At 41.3% G+C, this 8,328-nt stretch overlaps 1 protein-coding gene across 5 annotated transcripts in view; it reads left to right on the forward strand.

Moving 5' to 3' along the window:
• Positions 1-8,328, forward strand: part of vps13b (vacuolar protein sorting 13 homolog B) — a 312,301-nt gene that overhangs the window by 147,312 nt on the left and 156,661 nt on the right. The gene's annotated exons all lie outside the window — the stretch shown is intronic.

An 8,328-nucleotide genomic window follows, 5' to 3' on the forward strand; every position in this document is an offset into this window, starting at 1 on the left:
TTTGGGGGGGACGGGGGGGGGGGGGGAGGGGGGGGCAGGCGAGGCAGGCCGGGCCAGCCGCACTCCTAAGGCCACTGTTGGATCAATAAACGCAGCGATCAAAGTCGCAATTAACCCACCGCGCTAACACAAACAGCCGGGCCAGCAGAAACAAACAAAGCCTTCATGTCACCTAAAGCGTTTATTTTTGCAGATTTCCACCTCGGCCAGGGAGACCTCCAGCACTTGTCAGCTTCTGTAAGCAGTCTTAGAAAAGAGGAATGCAGGGCCACAGGGATGGCTGACTGCCTGGCTGTTCTGCTGTGCCAGGCCACGAGCTTATTGCTTGCGGTGGCATGTGGGTGAGACCTAGCCTATCTGTTGTCAGGAGGCATCACGCTTAGATGCCTTTCTCATAGACATCGGAGGGGTGGGGGTGCTGCTGCTTTCTGAGGTTGCCAGAAAAACTTAATTTGTGTACACCCATGCACCACAATGCACATCTGCATGGTGTAACATCTTCAGATACACACATTAATCATGTTAATTTACAGAGAGACACTATTTACACTCTTTTTACTCTATTTACTATTACACTCACTATTCCAAAAGTCTTTTTGGACATTGGAATGCAGGAGGATATGTAGAAGAAGGGGGAGCAGAAGGTTAACAGTGGGTGGGGTATCCAGAGAGATTGGATTGAGGGGGGAGGAGGGTGCTCTGTGGACCTTCTGTTCATCTGATCGGCCACTTAGGAAACACACTGTCCCGTCTGGTGCAGGAACAGGAAGATTACATTTGGAGAGGTATCAGGTTTTTAAAAACAAAGGGATGTGTTTTCCGTTTGCTGCCGATCTCTCCGATGAGGTTTTTCTGCTCCAGAGTTGCAAATGTTTTCACCCGGGATGCTGGGAGGGTGTTTCTAATTTCCTCTGCTCTATCTCTGGGTGATTTCCTGTGTGTCGTGGCTTACTTATTGTGTATGTGTTTTCAGTGTGTGTGTGAAAAAGAGCCTGCAGTAGAGAAAATGAGGGGGAAAATGTGTCAGTACATACATGCTTGAATGTGCACTTTTATTTGCAAGTGTGTCTGTGCTTCACATGTTGTGGGGTCGCTCCACAGAGAGGTGATCTTGGCCCACAGGGTTTGTGCTGTGCTGAGGTCTGTACAGTTGGCGCCTCCAAGTTTCTCTTCCCTGCAGTGATATGAAAACAATAAAGCTAACAGCGGATCTGACCAAAGCACCACAGGACAAATGTCTGACACGTAGTTCACTGCCTGGATCCAAGTTAGATGACTGTGACAGAGATTGTATTTAGTGCTGTCAGAATGGTGCAGCAATACAGCTGTGCTGCTGAAAATACTTTCCAAGAAGAGTAGGCACCGGGCAAGTTGGACATAAACGTTTATGGGCTCAGTCAAGACAGGTTAGTTAAGAGAGATGGCTCTTATAAATTCAGCATTTTACACAAAAGAAAGATGGTTCATATGGAATAAACTCGCACTAATTCAGATTTTATTTGATGTACACCAACTCATTCACACAACAGAGTGCATAAAGACGTCTTCTAAAACATTCTCCACTGTGTGTATAGTCTTGTGTTGTTTAGCTATGAGAGCTCCAGATCTCTCTTTCAGACAAGGCAGATCTTTCTACCTTTCCTGCAATCTGTCAGTTAATGTTTGAAACATTTAACTGTATTTCTAAGAACAACTATCTGAGAATAATGTACTCCCAGCTGAAGTTGCTCTTCAGAGTAGACAGGCTGTCCTCCATCTAACTCACTGTTCTGTCATTTACTGGCGAGGCACGGCGGATCCTAAGAGCCTCCTGTGGTTATATAGGCCATTTCCACATGGCCCTAGCCTTTTAAAGCCTAAGTGTGTTTGGCCCTCAGCTTCCTCTCTATTAGAACCTGCTCTGCTGGAACCAGATAAACCATCTTCACAAAGACTCAAGGGAGAAATACTACACAAGACAGAGCGTACACTCCCAATGCTGCTCAGAAGAGGAGGAAGTAAGGGACGCTTTGTGGGGGTATTAAGACCGAAAGATTTGAAACAGGGTCCACACATGTGGCTGGATTCTGAACGCTATCTGATGGCGCGGGAAGTGATCAGGAATAAAACTGAGCAGAACTTGCCACAAAAAATGGAACAGTCCCATATTTAGAACTCTGTGATGTGACGCCAAGCGAGGATGAGAAGGAAGAAATATACAAAGAAAAAAAATGTGTCTTTAGGCATCTTACCATTTAATCAAAGTACTTTCCAAATGGATATGTTTCAGTTTCCTTTTTTTTAAATTTTTTTTTATAACATTTCAAGCTTTTTTGTTCTGTCTCTTTTCTAGTAGTATTTGTTTACTCCTGACAGCACATGCTGGCTTCCTGATCCAGAATCCAGATTGAATTAGAGCCTGAGTGATTGTAGATCAAAGTGTAAGAAGATCCTTGTTCATTTAGAGGCCTAAGAGGAAGGGATCAAGGCCTAAGTCTCTGGATAAGCAATGGTCACCTACTAAATAACCAGACTGTCACTCAAAAACCACTGGCTCTCATTTTTTGAGGCTGTGAGGCTTTTTGCAGAATCCCATGTTTGTTAGTGTGCACACCAAGACTTATACAACTGAAGAGCACTCGTTTGCTATGCTACATGATTGATACCTATATTTCCAGCTAGACTCTGTCCCCTGATGGCTGTGTGTCTGATCTGTCACTGAATAGGCCAGACATTTGCTCTACATACACAGGATGTACTGATGAAAGGCAGCAATGAGTAAAATGCATCTTTAGTACAAACACAGACATGCAAACACACAGATTGCTGATTCTATGCCAAACAGCAGTTGTCCCACTACACTGTGTAAAAAATATTGATTCTCCCATTGGTCCAGCTTTAGGCCTCAGCTTGTTGTACTGGCCTAACTAAACACTCAGCAGAGGTATGGGGTGATATAACTTTATAGCTTCAGCAGTATTGTGCAACTTAGTTCGTTGCTGTTGCAGGTGCCATCATTCAGATGAAGTGGTAAGCACAGTGCCAAGTCTCAACAAGAATATTAAAAAGATATGGGGTGCTCACTCAGTGTTAATTCAGGTGTTTTGGCTCGAGGCCATATGGTTCTTATGTTTTTGTTTTTTTTTTACTTTTTAATTCTGAGTTTAAATGACTGATTACTGCAGTTGCAAGGGGTGATATGATCTGTGTTTTTTTTGTGTGTTCAGGTTTGCATGTAACGTATGTGAACACCAAGCACACATATGATGTATGTGTGTGTGTATGCTTTTGTAAATGTGTAAGTATGTAATCTGAGCATGTTTTCTCAGTTAAAGCCCGGCACGTGCAGCCTCATAAGGACCTGATTGGCTTTTTTCCCCTTTTTTTTAACAGAGATTTCCTGGTCTAAATTGAAAAGTCTTTCCGCTGTTTTTGAAGTATATTAATAGAGTGTGCTGCGAGTGATACTCCCTGCCCCTGAATGCACACACAGACACACATTCACATTGTCGCTCAGCTTGTTTTCCTCAATTAATCTGTCATTAGAGGCACTGGGTAACTGAAGAGCAGTCCCATGCCGCTGATGGTTAACTCCATTTGTTATGTTTAATGATTTAGTTTCACTTTGACAGGACATGATGTCATTAGACAAAAGGAATGAATAGTTGTGACTCTTTGACTCCTCTTTTCCCCAAAGAGCATACTAAAATGACATACATACTATATGAACACACCTGCCATTCTTGAACTTCTAACAGGAGGCTTCAAATCAAAATCTATATTTTAATAAATGTGGTTCTGCTCCAGATACCCCCACATCCTCCACTCCTGCACAACCATGTGCTTTACTGTTTGTTGTACCTGAGTCATTTCCAGAAGCCATCTATCTGTCATTTTTTGCTGGAGTTTTATTCCACATTACCCTGAACCCCACAGAGGGTAAAGTTGTGTAACAGATATTCCACACTGCAATTATACTTCTGGCTTTCAGATATTATTTGTGCCCATTTCTATTTTTAAATTCATTTCAGAATTTTCCTCTCGCTACACTTGGAAAAGCTGCCTTTCCACGGCTCTGCCCGAACAGAAAGTTATTTTCGCTATCCTCTTACGGATAGAAATTGAATTTAGTTCACTGAGTCTTGTGAGTGTAGCTTGTAAGTACAGTAACACACTGCAAATGTGGCCCTTTGCCTCCCAACAAAATGAGTTTTAGGTCAACCTGACATACTGGTTATTTTCCTGTTCTGTCACAGGACATTGTGCAAGCTTTCTCTCTTTTACACACACATACATGCATACACTCAAAAACATACACAAACCTGGCATGCTCATCAGCTCACAGTAGGGGGACATTGTCACAGGGGCTAACTGCTTCCAGCGCTGTGTTTATTGGCCTGTTACAGAGCTGTTAAACACAATTTTGTGGAATACCAAACATGACCCTGCACAACTTCAAGTGAACTTTTACACCTGAAGTTGTGACATGAAACACACACATACTGTCACTTTCTGCTTTCCTACCTGTTAGTACAGAGGAAGCTTTTTTCTTTTTTCTTTTTTTTGCAGTATTTGCAGCCATTAAATAATGCTGAACACACACACACAGGCACACACTGGTTTCCCCCTTCCTTTATGGTTTTCTTTGCTCCCCCTTGCTTGGGTCATCCCTACACAGACTTTCCGAATCAATGCATGGTCATGGCAACAGATCTGGACACCAGCAGCCTGGTCTCAGCAGTAAGAGGGACAAAATAACAGAGGCATGAGAGGGTGATGGAGGGATATAGAGTTATTCAGGGGGAAGAGCATTGCATTTGGGACATTGTGATCTCAGACTATTTCTCTCTTCGTATATGTCAGCACTGTTCAGCAGTGCCAGTGCTCCCTCTCTTGCCCTTTGTTACCCCTTCATCTTTGTTTGGATACTGTATGTCTGTCTCTTTGTGTGTGTGTGTGTGTGTGTGTGTGTGTGAGTGTGAGTGTGTGAGTCACAGCTCAAACATGAGACCACAGAAGGGTAGCCTTGGAGAGGTCTGCAAGGTTAACCAGGGTGACCAGCAGTAGCATAGAGAGCATGGTGAAGGATAGCCAGTCGGTCCTCAGAGGGTTCTGAGTTTACGTTCCTAGAAGTGACACAATCTGTGGAACTGAGGATGGGCATTTGCAGTTTCCTGTCAATATGTTTGACTCATGATCTGAGGACATCTCAGCTTGAAGGTTTGATATACTGACGTTTGCTGTGACTGAGAAACCAGAAGGTTTCCACGACAAAGGCATCATGTCACTGAACATGAATTCATTTGGTTGGAAGTCATATTGAACATTCCTGTTTTCTGAGTGTCGTGCAGAGTTCACAGAGAACCAGCTTTTCATTGCCCTCACATGAAAAAGAAAATCAGAAATATGGCACGCATTTTGGGTTTACCAAAGGAAATGAGTTCTATACACCCATATGAGATGTGCAGTCTCTCTCATTGCCTCTGCCAAGGAGGTTCTGTTTTTGTGCTGATGCATTATCCACTCACGAAAAAAGTCATGCCATGGCTCATAGAACAAGGATTCTAAACCAGGTTTCTCAACATTGGAAGATACAGCATTTTTCAACATTTTCGCCATTTTCTCATGAACTATTGTACTCAAATCAAAAAATTCTGGCACATTTATCCCATGATTGTCTATTACAGTGTGTATTTTGCTTCAGATCCAGATGCAGATTAAACATTCCTAAACAATTTCTGTTATTAAAATAACAAATGTAGACGATTGTGCAGCCTTGGCAGAGGTATGCTCTCTCTGAGTGCTTTCTACTTCTCATTATATTTTGATCTTACTTGTTTACCATATTTGTCTTGGATACAACTTCAGCCAGTAACCATGTTGCCTCCTGGAGTAGGTATAGATTACAATAAGTAGTTTGTTCATGGACTCGCTGGCCTCACAGACTTTAGCACGATTTAATCCAGACCCTGGCAAGGTATTTGACTCACATTACAGTTATTCATCTGTTTTGGTATAGGATTATTTCCCTTGTCTTTCTGTGCCGTCATCCTTCTTCCAGCAACTGTGTGATTTGAAGTCAGATATATTCATCCATGGCTGCCGCCTCTGGTCCACTGCGTGTGAAATACCCAGTTCACTATTGTTCTTATCTAGCCTGTTGACCTAAACTCCCTCACTCAAAAGAAAAGTAAATGTTGCCTTATTCACCGCCCTTGCCTTCAGATAGACTAATGCGCTGTTGCCATTGTGAATTACAACATGTTTGTTTCTGTGTTTTTTGTGGCTTTTATTAGCTGTCACCAAAGAGAGGGAGGAAGGAGAAAAAAGCAGACTAAAGATTAGTTTTGTAGCACCCAGATTTAGGACTGACAGGCCATTTTCTTTTCCATTACATACTAAGGCCCTTTGAAGCATTTTGAGCCTTTTTTGCTATAGTGTAAACATCTAGAAACAGTGGTCGCTATGCCCAGTGAATGCCATTCAATTGTTAAACTTTTTCCTCTGTTGTCATCTGTGAGATGTTATCTGATTATTGTTAGTATTTCACTGTGTGATGTGGCAAGTCTGTAGCTACCATACACTTGACATCATCTTTGGTTTTGTGTTTCCATGGGGAACAACAGCAGAGCATTATAAAGTCTAAGCAAACACCATTAAGAAGTATTACATTATGTGTTATTGTACACACTTATACTTGCAATTAGACTGGTCATTCATACTCATATCTCATTTTTATTTACGGTACAAGAACTGGACTTTCTGGATACGTGCTCACGGTACAACCTACTCTTAATAGTGAAAAAGTCCCCTTTCCCTTGTGAAGTGTGGTTAAAAAAATAATAATTAAAAAAGTATATAACACAATTAACTCTTAAGCCTTTCCAAAAGCAAAATGTAATTCATGTTTAATTAAGTTCTAAAAATAACCTGCAATTGCTAATAAATAGTTTCATATAAAATATGAGAGAGTCTTACATCTGTGTGTTCTCAAATGCAAACAGGCAAGTTTCCATCACCAGGGTGAACTTTGATCAGTGGGAATTTATTTTAGTGTTTGATATTTTCCTGTGATTATGTATAAAAGTTTGATATATGGTGACAGATTTAGTCAACCATCAGGCACAGTATGAGAACTAAAATAATTGGTCTGTATGGTGGCATAGCTGTGCTCTGACATGACCCATTTGAAACAGCAAATGTTTAAGTATAAGATTACTTTCTATTTGTTATGGTTGAGCTTGGTATGTATTTGCATCTTCGACAGTAATAGGCTTAAGCTTACACATGTATACAGAAATATACATCTGCGTTCATTTCAACTACTTTTGATCTTGGTGAAATTAATCCTGAAATGATTAGTCAATGAATCAAACTTTTGGTGGGAAATCAATCAATGTAAATTTTAGTAGTCATTCTCGTGATTTATTAAACAAAAATACCAAGCATTTGCTGGTTACAGCTTCTTAAATGTGAATATGTGCTTGTTTTCCACTGCATGTGTTATTTGATCACTTTGTTTATTTTAAGATGTTGAGACGAACAAGTAATATTAGGACCTCTCTCTGAGTTCTGGTAATTTGTTATCTGACTTTTTATTGTTTTGAAACAAAAAATAATATTTGATATCAGAGTATAGAGGTAGGTACGGTACAGCACGGTAGAAGAACCCCTACAATAAATACTCATCAAGTGGCATTGTTTTTGGGTTTTCCCTTTCGTTGTCCTCATGTTCTTCATATTGACACACCCATTCATTGAGTAACTGCCATTGTTAAAAAAAAACATTTTCGTGGTTGAGGAATAGCCCATGCAGTAGGTGATGTGTAATAATTTAAAGTAATGTGCATGACTGAACCAAGATGTCCAGCAGGAGAGCATTAGGCTCAGGCTGTGAGCTCAAGGTGGAGACCAGAGAGTGTTAAACCCAGCAGTTTCCGTGTGTCTGCCTGCTTTACAGCTTAACCCTGCTAAGGTCTGCAGCAGACCAGGCAGTGTCAATGGATTTTCTTCCTGCGTGTCGGCTCTTAAAAAAGGCCCAAGACTTATGTGTCAGTGTGCTAAAGTGTTCCGATTTCAAACCCCCCTTTGAAGAGTAATCAAAAGAGGAAGCGGCATGAGATGAATGTGTAACCATATCTCTCCCACTCTGTCGTTCCCTTTCTTTCCTTCCTTCTCTCATCTCTCTTTCTTTGTATCTCTGTCTATTTCTCAGTTTCTGACATTCTCGCTCTCTCAACTCTCATCAAAGCTGGAAGAACTGGCCTCCATATACAGGCCTGTCAGAGGCATTCCAACATTTGTGTGTGTGATATTAGCAGAATGCTCCCCAAGTGTATGCAAATTTTA

Source organism: Larimichthys crocea, chromosome XIII (genome assembly GCF_000972845.2).
Source record: "Larimichthys crocea isolate SSNF chromosome XIII, L_crocea_2.0, whole genome shotgun sequence".
NCBI classification, from domain to species: domain Eukaryota; kingdom Metazoa; phylum Chordata; class Actinopteri; family Sciaenidae; genus Larimichthys; species Larimichthys crocea.